This window comes from Lycium barbarum, chromosome 12 (assembly GCF_019175385.1).
Source record: "Lycium barbarum isolate Lr01 chromosome 12, ASM1917538v2, whole genome shotgun sequence".
NCBI classification, from domain to species: Eukaryota; Viridiplantae; Streptophyta; class Magnoliopsida; order Solanales; family Solanaceae; genus Lycium; species Lycium barbarum.
The window spans coordinates 103,450,215-103,468,112 of record NC_083348.1 but is presented as its reverse complement, the minus strand read 5'-3'; positions in this window follow the sequence as shown (position 1 = coordinate 103,468,112).

Below are 17,898 nucleotides of genomic sequence, written 5' to 3'. Positions count from 1 at the left end.
CTCCAAATGCCAAATTCCAGAATGCTCGGAAATCTTTGGTACCAGTTTACGACTTGAAATAAGGCCGTATACTAAAATATGGTCACTGTTCATGGGCGTAAACCCCTATCTTACAACTGAAGATGAAATTTCAAATTCCCACATTCTTTATCTGGTTTTCTAAGTCTAGGATCATGATCAAAGCTTAGGTTAAAGGTACGAGGTGTTACAACCCTTCCTCAGATAGATAATACCAACAAACGCTAACAAATTTCCCATTGAGAGTGGGATTTTCTTTCACCTCAATGGCAGCATATATGGCTGCTCATAATATTATTTAAAAAAAAATCATATAAAAAATAAGTAAGATAGCATTATCATTTAATAAAACACTGAATGCAAATCAAACATTAAGTCAAACGTAAAACCTAAAAAGGAAAAAAACACGAGAGATAATCAGATAACCCTAAGATTTCGCATAAAAAGAATAGTAAAATGCTAGTGTCACTTAGCTATTTTAAGGTTTTATTTAAAATATATGTATGCAGTGTTTGTTCTTCCAAATTCATGTTGTGTGTTATGCATTAATGAACATGTCATAGCCTAAATTGAGTTCAGAGAATAACCACATTTATGAGCGCTTCATCCCGGAGAATCACATGGAAGTTGTTGAGGATGAATACCATGGGGGCAACATTGATGGTGCAGCTGGCGACGACGTAGCAAATCTTGATGAGCTTGAAGGCCTGGGCATTGACTGGAATGACTTTAAAGGTCTTGCTGCCAACTTTGAAGACTTAGTTGTTGAGTTTGAAAACCAAGAGGATCTATTGAATTTCATAATGGACTTGGCTTTGACTGAATTGGGTCCGGAGAATAACCACCTTTATGAGCGCTTCATCCCGGAAAATCACATGGCAACGGTTGAGGATGAAGACGGTGGGAGCAGCCACTTCCACTGCCTTTTTTCCACCCTCATGGGTAGCTCAATGGTAAGAGCACTACAAATTATATTAAAGGACCCTAAAATTTTGTTATTATTGTATAACCAGTACATGTTTATAGTTTATAGTTTATAACTTTGTATGTAAAAAGTCAGTATCGCTGTCTTATTATTTAACTTGGGAAAGGCTCTTCAAATTGATAAAATATTAGCCATTTCTTGCAATTATTACAATACAATACCTTAGTTCTTGTTGTAAAAAATGTTATTGGTAGATATGAAGGTTTAAGTAGTTTAATTCAAAGTTATAAAATATCAGGAAATCTTTAATGTCATTTAAGTAAAAACTTATAAATTTGAAAATAAAACTTACTACATTCCTGATGTCCTGGTTATACAAGAAAATAATGAACTTTTCTAAACATTAATTGAAACTTTGTGATACATATAGTGATATTAGTGATTATAAGAATACTTTTGCTGAAAAATTAAAATTAATTGTAACTTGAAATATTTAATTTAAAGCTTGATAATATGGAAAGAAAATTTAGTGCATTATTACTTTGTCACTATACAAGAAAAAAATATTTATATCAAAAAAACTTGGAAATGGTAATAAATTTTATATAATATATAATTTTTCTAAGTATCATAAATAAAAGGCTTCATTTTTCTTAGATTTTTTAGTTTGAGTTGTTCAAATGTGTGAACAAATTAGGTTAAGTTTTAATATCTCATTATTTAGAATATATACTTACTCCGTTAGTTTTGATTTTTCCTTCATCGCGTACATTTGTTCTCCTCTTTTTAGTTTATGACGTTTTATATTCCGTTTTAAACTCAATTTTCTAAATCAATTTTTTCTTTGTCCATTAAAATAAATAATTGAATGACTTAATCACTAAAAATATAAATGTATAGCTTTGCATCTAAGAAAGTTAAAAGAGTGCATTTTGAAAAAAAGTATGAATTTATTTAAAAGATTTATGATACCTTGTAACACTATTTATAAGACTATTACTAATATTATTGTCAATCGCATTAAAAGCTCCCTCAATGATCTCCTTGGTCATATTCAATCCACTTTTTAAAAAGGTCATCGTGCTTGTGATAATGCTATTCTTGTCACGGAATGGTTAATAATATTAATAAGTTAAAGGGACCAAGGGTAAGTTCATCCTGAAAATTGATTTTGAAAAAGCTTTTGACAGTTTAGAATGGTCCTTCATTCACCTTGCCTTGAGAAATTTTAATTTTTCCCAAAAAATCCATACTTATTATGAACTGTGTATCCACTAGCAATATTAATATCCTCATAAATGATACAAAGACTAACTTTTTCTCTTCTTCCGGAGGTATTAGTCAAGGGGACTCATGTTCTCCCACCTCTTCATTATATGCATGGAAATGCTCTCTACTCATATTCAACACCAAGTTGACCTTTTCCAATGGGATCCTATTCAAATCTAGCCTAAAAGATCCGAATTTTCACACTTTTTCTTTGCAGATGACCTCACTTTAATGGCAGATGACTTCACTTTAACGGCAAAAGCAAATTCTAAGTCTATTCACACCATCCATGCAAATCTCTCCTTCTTTTGTCGACTTTCTGAATAAAGATCAGCCCCCAGAAATCTAAGGTTGTTTACTCCAAAAATTGTCAGGCAAACACTAAAGATCTTGTCTCCCAAATTTTACATATTCATCCCACAGATAATTTTAGTAAGTATTTAGGTTTTCCATTTTAAATCACAAACCAAAAGTCTCTGATTTTAAATACACTATCTATTCGATGAAACAGACTCACAAATTGGAATATTAAGTTCATAAGCCCTTCAGGTCGTATCACTCTTATAAAATCTACTCTTAATGTCATTCCCTCCTATGCTGTGTGATATTTTCTTCTTCCTCCAGCTGTCCTCCAGACCATAGATAAAATTCAAAGGAATTTTTTTAGGTAACAACCTCTCTTAAGAGGAAGCTGCACCTGCAAAAATGGAATATTCTTACCCTTCCTAATAATCAAGGGAGTTTGGGGGTCAGAAAAGCCAAACCCAAAAATATTGCCTGCAGACTTTTCTCAAACCCTAACTCTGTTTGAGCTTGTACCTTAATTAACACATATGTTGGTAAGCATACATCTTCCCAGAACTCATTCATTTGGAAAAACATTCTAACTGGAGGCAGTACTTGCTCTCAAGCCATTGCTTGATCTCCAGGTACTGGTAAAAATAGTCACATCTAAAAGGATAAATGGATCCCAATTTTACCCCCTTTGAGATCTATCATACAGGGCCCTCTTCATCAACATGAAGAAAATCTAAGACTTCACAATTTTTGGGATAATAATCGATGGATTTCGTCCCAACTAACTTTTATTATTCTTTCGGGATGTTATTCAAGCTGCTTCTATGCTCAACCCCCACATTGATCCTACTCACAAAGGTACCCCTTCACGAAGCCTAAATAGTAATGGCATCTTCTCTACTAAATTCATTTATTACTATCCTCAAATTGGATCCCTCATAGAATATAAGTTCAACTGGATGTGGTTTCTGAACACCTTGAATAAAATCAAATTCTTCCTCTGACTTTGTTCCCATAATAGACTGCCCTCAAATGCTTACTTGCACCATATGAACCACAACTTCAACCCTTGTTGCAATTTATGCAACTGCCTCGAGGAAACTATCCATCATATTTTTTTAGGATGTATTAGTGCTAAAAAAAATTGGATGAATTTTAGCATAAATGTTCAGAATCTTCCCTACAACCGGTCTCACTGGCTTAATTCTCAAGGACCTGCAGTTTCCCCTCCAAACGCATCACTTATCCTAGTTAGATTTTTAACCAATGACTCTCTGGCATATCTAGTTGACACCTAATAAAAACTCCTTTGAAAACAAGGTCAACTCATTCCCACCAAACTTATTTTTGCTAAACTTATGGAATATAAGTTTTGCACTAATCAACTGTCTAATACGTCAATGCATAGATCCATTAACATTAAACAGTGCAAACCACCTCAAGGTTACTTTAAACTCAATACTGATGAAGCTTTTCATAGTATCAAGAGTGGTGGTATAAGAGGAATAGTCTGAGACTTGTATAGTGATTGGATTGTGGGATTTATGGATGGCATGTATGCTCTTAACCATACCCACGCTGAACTCAAAGCTATTCATCAAGGACTGCTCCTTACATAATCTCGTAGCCTCTTTCCCATTGAAGTGGAAGATTCCACATAAGTACTTTAATTGTTGCAACAATCTCACCCTATTTATAACCCTCTTATTCATGTGTGTAGGTGTCTATTGAGGAAGTTGGGGAATCCAGTACTGCGACATGGCTTTCACTAGTGGAACAAAGCAACACACTTATTGGCAAAAAAGGAACTTGACAATTTTTTGAGAATCATCCACTAATATTAGCATCACCACAGAGCTTACTACCTACCCTGCAAGTGGATAGAGATAGAGTAGTATCTAGTAAAGTAGTAGCTCAATCTATATGTAATAATCGGGCTAATCTTGAAAACATAAATATGAGTAATCCCTAATAGAGAGGTAGCCCCCGAATGTCCAACTAATGTAACGCTCTAATAATGTTTCCTGTATCCAAAAAAAAAAAAAAGAACATGTCATAGCCTTGGGACGGAAGGAAAATCATCTTTTCCTTTTAGAAAAAAAAAAAAAAAATGTCATAGCCTTTGGATGGAAGAAAAATCATCATTTCCTTTTAGAATACTTTAACTTTCCTTTTTTGTTTGTGCAAAGACGGAGAATTAGATGAAGTGCCAAAAAAGCAGGAGTGAATATCTACACCTTTTTAAAATTATGGATATTTTTAATTACTGATAATAGGTGCAGACTTAGCAATGTAAACATGTATCTATATAGTTCGAGTTAATGTCAGTAAATATATTTATGCATACCTATTGATCCATGAAGGGTTGATCTTTTTTTTTTTTTTTTTTTTTAACCAAAAAACCATTCATCCGGGCTTTCACTTCCCGAGTGATGGGGGGTTTGGCAAGACCCCTACCGCGTCTATTGAATTCCAAAAATACAACAGTTACAGTTAAATAGAGGGGGACATAAGGCCTTACCTCCGTAATGTTTTTAGGACATGAGCAAACCTATCCTATGAAATTTGGTGATCTAACAGATCTTACAATGAAATCGTAATGCATTGAAACAGTGATTAGTTAATGCATTCTAAGGAATAACACTATCAAGGAGGATTAAATTGCCAAGTAGCATTCTTCTTAACTCTCCTCCTAAAAGAAGGGAAATCTAATTTATTCATCCTGAGGGGACCTCTAATAGCATTTGGCAGGTCACATTCTTGCAAAAAAATTATTGGAACCGATTTTGGGCAGCGTGTTTGGCTAGAGAGTCTGCAACTTCATTTGCTTCCCTATAACAGTGCTTGAAGGTGATGTTCCTCTGTAGAACTTTTGACTGTATATCTTCAATTATGCCCTGAAGCTTCCAAGGAGGTCTGATGATGCCATTGATCATTTGGACCACTATCATGGAGTCTAGTTCCACTTCTAAGGCTTCAAATTGATGGTTGACACACCAAGAAATGCCTATTAAAGCAGCCTTTGCTTCACTATAGTTGTTAGTGCAGAATTGAGTAGGATAGGAAAATGCCATAATCATATTTCCAATTCCATTTCTAACAATACCCCCAGCTCCAGCTTTGTTATGATTCTTCATGTAACTTCCATCCGTGTTGAGCTTCCAAGCGTTGCCTAATGGTTTGATCCATTTGATCATTTTGCTTGTGATCACTGCCTTGAAATTTTCTGCCATCAGACAAACTTTGCTCCAATTCCAGGTGTAGTCTATAAATTTGAATTTTTTCCGGAAGGCCACCTTGATCTGAAACAGAGATTGAAAACAAATATTAGAGGCAGTAATCTTTTTATTCTCAAACTTTCTGGTGCATCTTGCTTTCCAAATTTCCCAACAAACTATCACTGGGGTGATTAGTAAAAGAAATTTGTGAACAATGTTTCTAGGTTGTTGTCTCCACCACTGCCAAATGATTGCCTGAACAGTGTTTCCTGTAATATTCAGTCCTAGAGGGCTGGTGATCATGGTCCAAGTTTGCTTGGCCAATTCACTAGCTGCAAATACATGATCTCCTGTTTCAAGACAAGCTACCCTGCAACAACAACAACTAAGACCCTTGTTAATGTTAAATCTTGACAGAGACGCATCAAGAGGAAGATTATTCATGAGAAGCTTCCACATAAAGAAAGATATCTTGAAAGGAATTTCCTTGATCCAGATATAGTTATAAATGGGATCAGCCATGTTTTTGTTTCTAAGGAATTCAAAGGCTGTTGAACAGGTAAAAAAACCATTAGTGCTTAACTTCCAAATAGCTTTATCTTTCTGTCCTTCCTGACCTATTGGAATACTTTTGATTAAATTCAGAATATCCAAAGGTATGGAAGGATCATGATTATCTAGCCCCCATTGCTGATTCTGTATGAAATGTTTCACTTTAACATTGCCAGGTTTGAGGATTGGGTTAATCATCTGATAAAGGGACCCTTGCAGAGTCCAATTATCCCACCAGAAAAGTACATTACCAGAATTGATCTTCCAATTAATGTTGATGTCCATTTTGTCCCTAATATGTAGTAGATCTTTCCAAGCTGCAGAATCTTTAGAAGCTATGACCTTGGACATGGGGTTACTTCTTTGACAGTATTTGGCTAATAAGAACTGCGCCCACAAAGAAGGTTCTGTTCGCAACCTCCACCATCTTTTAACTGCAAAAGTATGACAGATATCCAATAGACTTCGGAAGCCAAGTCCACCCTCTTTAGTAGGAAAGCTCATGTTTTCCCATGAAGACCAGTGGTAACTATTTTTGCCATTTTTTTGTCCCCAAAAAAAATTAGCAAATTGCATTTCGATTTCATAAAGAGTAGTAACAGGAGGCATAAGAGCAGCAAAAACATGAAGAGCCTGAGATTGAAGAATGTGTTTAATGACCACAGCCTTACCTCCCGGTGATAAAAATCTGCCCTGCCATCCTGCAATCTTATTGAGAATCTTTTTGGAAATATTAGAGAAATAATAAATTCTTTTTCTACCACAGTATATGGGACAGCCTAGATAAATAAAGGGGAAAGTGGATTGCTTAAAACCAGTCCATCTTTTAATCCTTCTGTTATAAAGCCTGTCTGTTTTACTGTGAGTAAGAAAGAAAGTTTTGTCAGTGTTGATCTCTTGTCCGGAAGCCTTTTGATACAAATACAATTGTTTCATCATAAGCTTAATAGAGACTTTATCACCAGAAGTAAACAGAACAATATCATCTGCATAACTAAGATGATTAATTTGAGGACCCTTTTTATGCATTGAGAAACCAGAAAATCTATCATTATGAAAAAGATAGTTCAAGGCTCTAGAGAGAGTCTCAGCAGCAATAATAAAGAGAGCAGGGGATAAGGGGTCACCTTGTTTTAAACCTCGAGAGGATTTAAAGAAACCATATCTAGTACCATTAATGATCACTGAGTACCAGTTATTAGAAATCAATCTATAAACCAATTTGATAAACATCTCATCAAATCCCATCTTCCTAAGAACAGAGATCAAAAAATTCCAGGAAAGTTTATCATAGGCTTTAGACATATCAAGTTTGAAAACAACATTACAACTATTGGATTTGGACCTGATTCCATGAATTATCTCCTGTGTTAGCAGGATATTTTCAGTAATCTGCCTACCTTTAACAAAACCTGACTGGTTATCAGATATAATCTTAGGGAGAATGCTGTTGATTCTTAAAGCAAGGATTTTTGACAAAATTTTGTTTGAAAAGTTGCTTAGACTAATTGGTCTTAATTTTGAAAAACAATCAGGGGAAGTAACTTTGGGGATAAGTGTTAAACAGGAATGAGTATAAAACTTAGTGAGTTCAGCACCATGAAAGAAGGAAAGCACAAAAGATACTACCTCAACTTTGATAATGTTCCAACTATGTTGGAAGAAATGGCCGTTGTACCCGTCTGGTCCTGCACAACTGTTTGGATCCATAGAATCAATAGCCATTTTGATTTCCTCTGTAGTTGGAATCTTTGTCAGTAGAATGTTATCCTCATCATTGATCAGATTATCACAATGTCTAACAAAATCCAGGTTCTCCACCTTTGTATCTCCAGTGAACATGTGACTAAAATAATCAATAGCAGCCTTAGAGATGTTACTATTTCCTTCTACCCATTGACCATGCTGATCTTTAATCTTGTATATTTGAGCTTTCCTCCTTCTGTCCCTGATAGTACTATGAAAGTACTTAGTATTGGAGTCTCCATCCTCAGCCCATTTCAGTCTAGCTTTCTGTCTGAGGATGGAGTCTTCCATCTTCAACCATCTAATGTATTCAGCCTTGGATCTGTTGAGATACTCTCGATCACTATCAGAATCTGAAGCAAAATAAGCAGTTTCAGCAGCTGCTACATCTTTTTCCAGTTCTTTGGTTCTCTTGAACACATCTCCGATACATTCTCTAGACCATTTACTTAACTCCTTAGCTAGAATTTTGAACTTTTGATGTAACCTCCACATAGGATTACCATATACCTCTGTTTTCCAGACTGTTTTGACCAAGGAAAGATAATCTTCCTGGTCCGTCCAGAAATTGAGAAACTTAAAATATTTGGTAGCGTGTTGATCATTATCTGAGCAGCTAACCAAAAGTAAATTGTGATCCGATCCAGTCTTAGACAGATGTTCCACTGTAGTATTTGGAAATTTACTGGCCCATTCGTCATTCTGCATAAGCCTGTTCAGCCTCATATGAATTCTGTTAGCTCCCCCTCTCCCATTACACCAAGTGTGGACATTACCTACAAAACCAGAGTCTGTCATACCACAATCATCCATACCGTTAATAAAATCAAGACATGTACGTAATCTAAAAGGAACACCCCCTTTTTTCTCTTCGGCTTCCATAATTGAATTAAAATCCCCACCGATGATCCATGGACCATCAATCATGGAGTTTAAATCTCTTAGTTTCTGCCAAAGGTATCTTCTTTTGTTTGCTTTGGATCTAGCATAGACAGTGGTGATCCATACTGGATCAGTGCTTCCCTGCAAGTTAACTTTTAAAGTAATTTGTTGCCTACTTTTAGAAAGCACAGAACAAAAAATATCAGAATTCCAAAAAATTCCAAACTTTACTATGAGAATTGGAGATGGCATGGTCAAATCCAAGCCTTCTCCTAAACTTATCAATTTTGTTACTCTTTAAGAAAGGTTCCTGTAAAGCAACAAAATTAATTCTATACATTCTGACTAATTGAATTAGTCTTTCAAGAGCACCTTGGGAAGTGATCCCCCTAATATTCCATATTATGAACTTAATCATAAAGAAATTTTAGAGGGAGTGTTGACACCCAATTTTGTCACGCATCTCCTCCGAAATACCTATTTATACTTCTGGTATTTCGAGAAATTAAAACATATGCATTTAAGTTTTACTATAATTATTAGTCTTTTATTAACGCCCACGTTTTATTTATTCTTCTGCAGTTTATTATTATCATTATTATTATTATTATTGTTATTATTATTATTATTATTCTTAAATTATCATTTTTATTATTAATTGTCATTAATTATTATTTCTTGTTATTTCCATTATCATTATCATTATCATTATTATTATTAATTACTAATCATTATTATCAGCGTTATTTGTTATCAATTATTAATCATCATTATCATCGTTATTTTTTATTATTAATTATTATCATTATTTTATCAATAATTGTTATTTATTATTATTATTATTATCATAATTATTATTTCTTATTATTATTATCATTATTATTTTATTATTACCCCATTATTGTTATTATTATTAATTTATTATCATTTTTTAATTATCAATGTTTGTTATTTACCATTATTATTATATCTATTATCACCATTATCATCAACATTATCATTATTACCATTATCATTGTTATTTAGCAGTATTACTACCGCTATTTATTTGCTACTATTATTTAGTATTATTGAAACTTGCATTTCTCGACATTTCTACCAACTTCCTCACACACATCGCATTTATTTAGCACATTTAAATGATAGCGTTTGTTATTAAATATTATTGCACGGTCATTTGCAACATCATATAATTTTTTACCCGGGTCTTTTTATAATTACATATTTCTGTATTAGGTGATATTCTGGCACCCTTAATACATCGTTAATCAAAATGTGTCTCTTATTCAAATTTAGAAGCCAAACTATTTCTTGCACTCAGTCCGTATTTTGACTTACTGGACCCCAAATCAAAGTCCGATTAATTCCTAATATTTTTGGACTAGACCATATTTTTTATCTCAATTTTTAGATCAGTCCATATTTAGTTTACCAATCCATTCTTTTAAATACCCAGTCTAAAATTTGACTCGGTCCACAAATGGGCCGGGTCCAATTCATTTTTTTCAGCAAAATGAGGAAGGGTTTCCCCTTCATCTCCTCATTCTTTCCGCCTCCATCTCCCTTTCTCCCTTTTCTCCTTCTTTTTCGCCTTCTTCTTCTCACCATCGCCTCCTCTCCTCTCCTCTCCTCTCTCTTCTTCCACGCTCTCTCCCACTCACCCCTGTCCCCCGCGTTCTCTGTCACCCACTCACCCATGTTCCCCGCTTCCTCTCTCTCCTACGCCCCCTCTAAAACCCTATAAATGGGTGGCGAATTGATTCGGAAAAAGGAGGGAGAACAGCAACAAGAGAGGGAGAACAGCAACAAGAGAGGGAAACAACGGCAACGAGGGGAGAGAAAAGAAAAAAAAGGACAGCAACAAAAGGGGATTCAGGGTTTTGAGTAGGGAGACGAGATCAGAAAAGGGAGACAAAAAAAAAACAAACAAGAACAGATCGAAAAAAATAGGGGATTCTTCAGCTTGTAGAGGGACCGAGTCCTTGCTCTCCATTCTTAATTTATCATTCGACTCATCAAAAAGAATACGAAATTTCAGTCCCTTTGATAACCTTAACCCCTCTTGGAAAATCTATTCTCAATTACTGTATTTGGGAATACATATTCAATATATTAGGTGGCTTACTCTTTCAATTCTACTGCTGCTTTAAAATCGAGCGTAGATTCGCGACTTCGACATCCCAGTTCATTGCGCGCAAAACAGGTAAATTTCGATACATTTATCACTCGTAATCTTTAATTTCTGTTTGTTTAAGATTTTAGCTTATTCTGCTATATGCTTAGTGGTTATGAAGTTCTTTGTCGTCGCGTTATTTGTTTGATGTTTGGATGCTGTTAGGATAGAATAACAATCGCTAAAAGGAATTTAAAAGATGTACACTGTGGTTTGGATGCTCAGACCGAATTCACAGGACTTAGAACTTACTTAAAAGTCGAATATATATAGGATATACCGGGGATACCAAAGCAAGAAGAAGGTATACATTCAACATACACCTGATATACAAACCCTAATGTGTATATTTTGGGTATATTGTGTATACGATTGAAGCAGGTCGGCACTGCCTCTCTTTTACTCTATTTGTTCAAGTAATATACACCGATATGTATGTATCTGCTTGGGTTAGATACGATGAAATGGTTATATGTACTGAATTACTGGTATTCATATTTATGTTAACTCCTCTTCCTATTTCAGTCAGATTATCTGTCTTAGTTGCTAGTTTAGGCGTATTCATGCACGTTTTAATTCCTGTTTTACTATATCGATATGCTGGTTGTTGGTTTAGTTCATGTTTGGTGTAAGTTCAGTATGCCTCTGCCGTTTAGTGGAATATTGGTCCTCATTATGTTTTTTTGAATAATATCAGTATAAACATGAGTTTCAGGCATAAATTATTGTCCTAGTGTGTACTCCAAGTAGTTGGGATCAAAGGGATCTATTATGAATAATTAGTTAAGTTTCAGCTCTTTTCTTAGCAATTTAGAGGAAACATAATGACACATGATTATTTAAGCTCAATCTAGGTTAATAAGAATGCTACAGACTGAAATTTCCCCTTTAAATGATCCTTAGTTACTGCCTCGACATTTCAGTCAATTACATTTTGATTGCTGGTAGTGTTTGGTGTTTGGCGTTTGTGGTTATTTGCGATGTTCTTAGTTTCATAATTCTGGTTTTGTTTAACTTCATCACATTGTTGTTGTTTAGCCTTATATGTACTGGAAGATTAGCATTGTAGATTCTAATAGGTCATTTCCATATCTTTGATTAAGTTACGAATTAGCTTAGATAAACAATCTGCTGGTTATGGAATCTGTGTTTCGGGTCCTAATCAACATCTTGAGTCATCTTGTTAAGTTTGTGATCTTCTTTGGTTTGAAATATGATTTATATGATTAACTAATTAACCATGAGTCTGTTCAGTCCAAAGTTTAATCCAATTGTGTCTGTTAAAATTATGTTCAGTCATATGTGATAAAATGCAGGGGCTAAATATATATAGTTGCACTGTATGCCCAGTTCTGGTCGAAACCATATGCGCTTAAATGTTATTGTCTTGTGTTTAGGAATCATCAAATTGTTTGGTGAACCAACATACATCCCTCTCTAAGTTCTGAATGTTGAAACTGTTCAAAAAAAAAAGGGAAAGTGCATGACTCCTGAATTGGTTTAAACACAGTCTATAGCGATTTTAAAGGAGTCTGCTGATCTGGTCTATTTGCTTGCCTAGATGACTTCTGTCGAAATATTGGACAGGACCCTCGCGAGAGGAATTTTGCTTTGTGAACCTTTACTTGCATTCATGCCTCATCTTAGTTTATAATAGCTGAACCATGCCTCCAAACTTTGAGTATTGTGATGAGCAGATCCTCCTCATCTCTATATTTTTATTTTAAAGAACTTTTGAGTGCTAACTCTTTCGAGTCCTTCCTGTTTATTCAGTATTTTTTTTTATTTTCCCATGAATGAGTTTGGTCCTTGTTGCGTGAACTGTCTACTCTTGGTTGGGCGAAGCTCTACGAAGAATCCAGTTTCTTTTATTATGGATGGATTAGTTTTAGTTGTTGGTATTTCTATTCGTCCTGACCTGACAGATCTAATTTGTTCATGACTACTTAAGATGGAGTTGCCTTTGTTCACAGAAAAGTTTATCTGAGATTAAGTGACAAGATATATTTTTTTTTCTTGCTCATGAATCGTAGTGTATGCTCCGTTAATCCTTTTCTGTCGAAAATGCCGATTGAAATAGTTAAGTTTAATCACTAAACTTTGAGACTAATGATTGATATACACTCTTATTTTGGGAATGTGGCCGATGAAGAAATTTCCGTCGATTTCCAAGGCCTTCCATGTATAAAGACGGGTTTTTATTTTAAGTTTATTCATTATTTCTTTAATTCATCCGATAGTTATTTATTATCTTACTAACATTTTTATTAAGTCTCATGCAGGTATCCGGAGTTATTTTTTGAAGTTGACACTCAAAAGAAGTTCAAATAGCTTCTTAAATTTTCTTTTTATATATTTTTTTTTACATTCTTAAATTATACAAACATAAAATATAGTGAAACTTTACTTTTTAGGGTGCAGGTTGGTGGTATTTATTTATGATCTGCTTAGGTGATTCAAATTTTATGTGTTTTAGACAAATTAATATTAGACAGTTATTATTTTTGTAGCTAATATTCTTATAGTTATCATGTTTTGCTAGAGTTTTAATTTAATAGCTTAGCACACTTAAGTGAATAAATAGGGTGATTTGCCTCAATATTTAGGATTTAGAATATACTCTCATAATTAATTGATTAGGCGTACATACTTAGCTAGTTAAATTAGTTAACTCACTTCGGGTGCAAAATAATTACATGCTCATTTTTTTTATACCTTTGTCACATACCCAAGCTTCTAAGTTGCACATAACTTTTTTTTTTAATAATTATTATAACACATATGTATAAAATACGTATTGCATGATTATTTATGTGAATATTCATATTATTCTTTAGTCTAAATTCTATTAATTTTTGTAAATAATAAAGCCTTTTTACACATCCCTCGTATAGTTAAATTGGTCCAGCCGGGAACCACATTTGTGGATTCTGAAGGATGCCTAACACCTTCCCTTCGGAATAATTTGAACCCTTACCTAGAATCTCACTTATTTCGTAGATCATGTTAAGCTGCATATATTAATAATTTATAGGTACCCTAGTATACCTTAAATGCTAGGTGGCGACTCTGTACATAATTAACTATTTCAGAGCTCCATAAGTTGTGCTTTGTTTAGCCTTGGTAAAAATAGGGTGCAACAGGGAGGAACCACATTTTCTGCTTGTTCTTGATCTTCAAGGAAAGTTTTATTGCTTTCCTTTCTTACCTTTTTACCTTTTCTATGTTTGTTACCTCTTGGAGAAAGACCTTGCTTCTGAATGACTTGATCAGATTCCTGAGTAATAGGGTCCTTTATGTCTTTAGGAGCAGGGGAAAAAACTTCAATTAAGTTATCAATGATTTGCTCGTCTTCTGCTTCTGTGGCATCTAGAAAGCTGTCTGGGACTTCTTCTTCAGATGATACACTTTCTATTTGATCTTCACTAGTGTCATAACAATAGTCATGTTCAGAGTTATTTCCAATGTCCGGGCCATGTCTGTTTTGGATTACAGGTGGTATGAATTCAAGCCAACCCAAGTCCAATACCAGATGACCACCTTTTTGTTGTCTGCATTCAGTATCAGCAGTAATAGGAGACATATGATCAGGTTTAACTCCCTTAGAACTGCTACCCTGACTATCAATGATTGTGATTTTATTGTCTTTCTGGTTGGCCTCCACACTGTCACAGCTTTGTTCTTGAGACTTAGGATTCTCAGATTTATCCAGTACCTCTCTAGTAGTTACTTGCTTTGGTTTTTGTTTAACCCAAAGCATATTCTTGAGGAATCGTGCTGCTGATGCTTTCTTTTTCTTCTTTTTTGGCTTCTTTTTCTGACATTTAGCACCTGCATTCTTGATATTTTGTTCAAAAATTTCTTTGCCCTGAACTGGGGTGTCAGATTCATCTTGCTGCTGCTGTGATGCATCATAATTTTGTATCTGTGCATTATTATCCTGCTTGCCTTGGACTCGATCTTGTAGCTTATTTTGTTGCTCTTTTTGTGTCTCACACTGTTTTGTGTTGTTGCCTTGTTCATGAGGCTGTGATTGTTGGCCTGCTTCATTAGGTTGCTCATTATGAACAACTTCATTATGTTGCTCATTGTGGTGTCCATCTCCCTTGATTTTTGTTTTGTCATTCCAAGTGTTATTCTGTCTTGCAGTAGTCTTGTTATTCTTCTTCCTAGTGACTTGAGTAAATCCTTCTTCATCAACATTACCCTTTATCACCTTAGAAGTGCTTGGAGAAGTGTTTCCATTGTTAAATTCGTGTCTGCCTTTGTTGCTTTGTTTCTGTTCTTCACCATTCCTATCCTGCTGTACTCCTTGTTCCCTTTTCTTATTTTGATTTTGCTGCATTTCTTCTGTAACAATCAATTTCCCTTCCTGCACATTGGCTTTTTTCCTAGCCACTACTTTGCATTTGGTGTGATCATGACCCTGTAATCTACAGGTTCTGCAAAAAGCCGGGACTCCTTCATATTTGCCTTTGATAATAACCTTTCAAACCAACCCCTTTTCCTTCTAAACCAATAAAAATATTATTTGGTAGAATCTTTTCCAGATCTACTTCAACTCTTACTTTTGCTAAATTTGGTCGAGTTCTTAAAGTAGTAGCAATATCTTCTTTCAAAGGGGTTCCTACTTGTACCAATATTTGTCTAAGATAATTCCAATTGTACAAGTGATACTTCAATTCTGGAAGTAGAACCCAAATCGGGGCTAAAGATGTTTCCTCATTTGGGTCAAATTCCGGAGACCACTTGAACATTCTCATCAAAGCATTATCAGTAGAAATAAATCTTCTAAAGTATACATCATTTAGGTCTGCTTCATTATCAAAATCAAGGAAAACATGACGATAATCATACACACCTATGTTGACAGTACCATTAAGTGGAATCTGCTCACGAAATTTTGCCCTAATAACGTCGATTTGAGGTCTACCGTAGGTGTATTTGCCCACCAAGGTCCATTTGCATCCTTCCGACATTACTCCATAATAATCCTCTGCATCGAAGATTACCGCCGGTGTGCCGTTGTGTAAAGTTTGCCTTGCCAGTACAGTGTTGCTAGCAGTAGGGATAATTGGAGGAGGGCGACCTACAATTGCTCCCTTATAGTTGTTATTTTTCAGATTTGCCACCGTGGAGGTGGTCGCCGCTGTTATGGGGTCTTTAGGCTGAGTGATACGCGCCGGAATTCCGGTTGATCTGCCTATGTAAAAAGGGTGAGAGTTTTTGCGAGGATTGAGACTCTTGACCTAGAAGTCACAGGGTTTTGAGTTGTAGCCTAAAGTGCATGCAGGCATTAGATTGCAATTTCAATTTGATTTTTTGAACTTATTAATGTCCCATGTGTATCATACCTTCTCATTTAGTTATGCATGATTTTCAGGTGAGTCTGAGCTCAATAGAATCACATGTGAAGATAGTATTTCAGATAATTCTGATCGTCTTTTAAACAACAATAACGTTAATTATTGCTCGAAACTTTGGACAAGAGATGAAAAAAATAGAAAATATCACATCACGCAAGGAATACCGAGAAGTATAAAATTTTGTTCAATCATTAACATATATAAGGTAATTCATATGTACCTTACGCTTATTTTCTTACGTGAATATTAAATATTTTCAACAAGTGTGTAATATTGTTGACAATGGTTTGTTCCTCGAATATTTGACAAAATTAATAAAGAAATTGTTAAACTTATTTTGATCGTCTTATCAAGTTTCCTTGCAATATTTCACAGTGTACTAACAGGCTCTCACCAATCGAAGAGGAATATAATTGGAATCTCCCAATTGAAGAAGATCCATATATGAATATTTCGACAAAAGAAGATTCATGTAACAAAAAGAATGTTGGTTACTTGGTTGTAAGAGAAAATTGGGAGAAAGCCAAAAAGGCAAGTGAGAAATGGATGCTACGACTTCTTCCACCTCCAAGATTGTATTTTAATTATTTCTTTGAAAGTTCAATTCATTTGCAATTTTAAATTTAAGTCGCCTTACATACTTTGCGTTACTAACTTCCTTTTACAAAGGTTTATTTTAAAAATTAGTCAACAAGATCAGTGTTATCTTTCTCAATGAAAGATATTATTCACACTCAACGTCTTCACCACAACAATAAATGTGAGTATTTTTTTCATTTTCGAGGGAAATCCCAAACAAAGTACTATGTCCAAATTCATGTTAATTATATCAGGTCGTCGAACTTTATAATATTATAGCAAAAAATTATCAAACTAATTTTTCTAACCGTAAAATCAAACTATTCAACTTTCATTAATTTTCATAAAAATTCATTTTGGCCTTTTTTCGAATAAAATTGTCCAGAAAGTTCCTATTCTAGCAAAAAGTTATTTTAAAACATAAAAAAGCTCCCCCCCCCCCCCCCCCCGACAAATAAACTATCTATGACATGACCCGGCCCAATCTTTTAACAAACGGACCGTTAAAATACTATTTATGAAACCACCTATATTCAGGCGTGTCTCCCATTACATAGGCAATTATGGCATCATATGTCCACTTCATAGACTTCTCAATCTTAGATTTATCTAGCCTAATACCGCTATATTAGGTACCCTCTACCAATTTAAGCATACTTCCATATAATTTTTTTAATTTTACTAGTATAGAAGAAATATTCAGAAACACTAGTAACATGTTTATGTTGTATAGATTTCAACGAAAAAGTATATTTATGTTGTGTAGATTTCAACGAAAAAGTCAAACCCAACCGTAATACCAGAACAAAAAAAGGAGACCAAAAAATCAAACTTTATTGGTTTGATTTATTTTATATATTTGAAAAAACAACA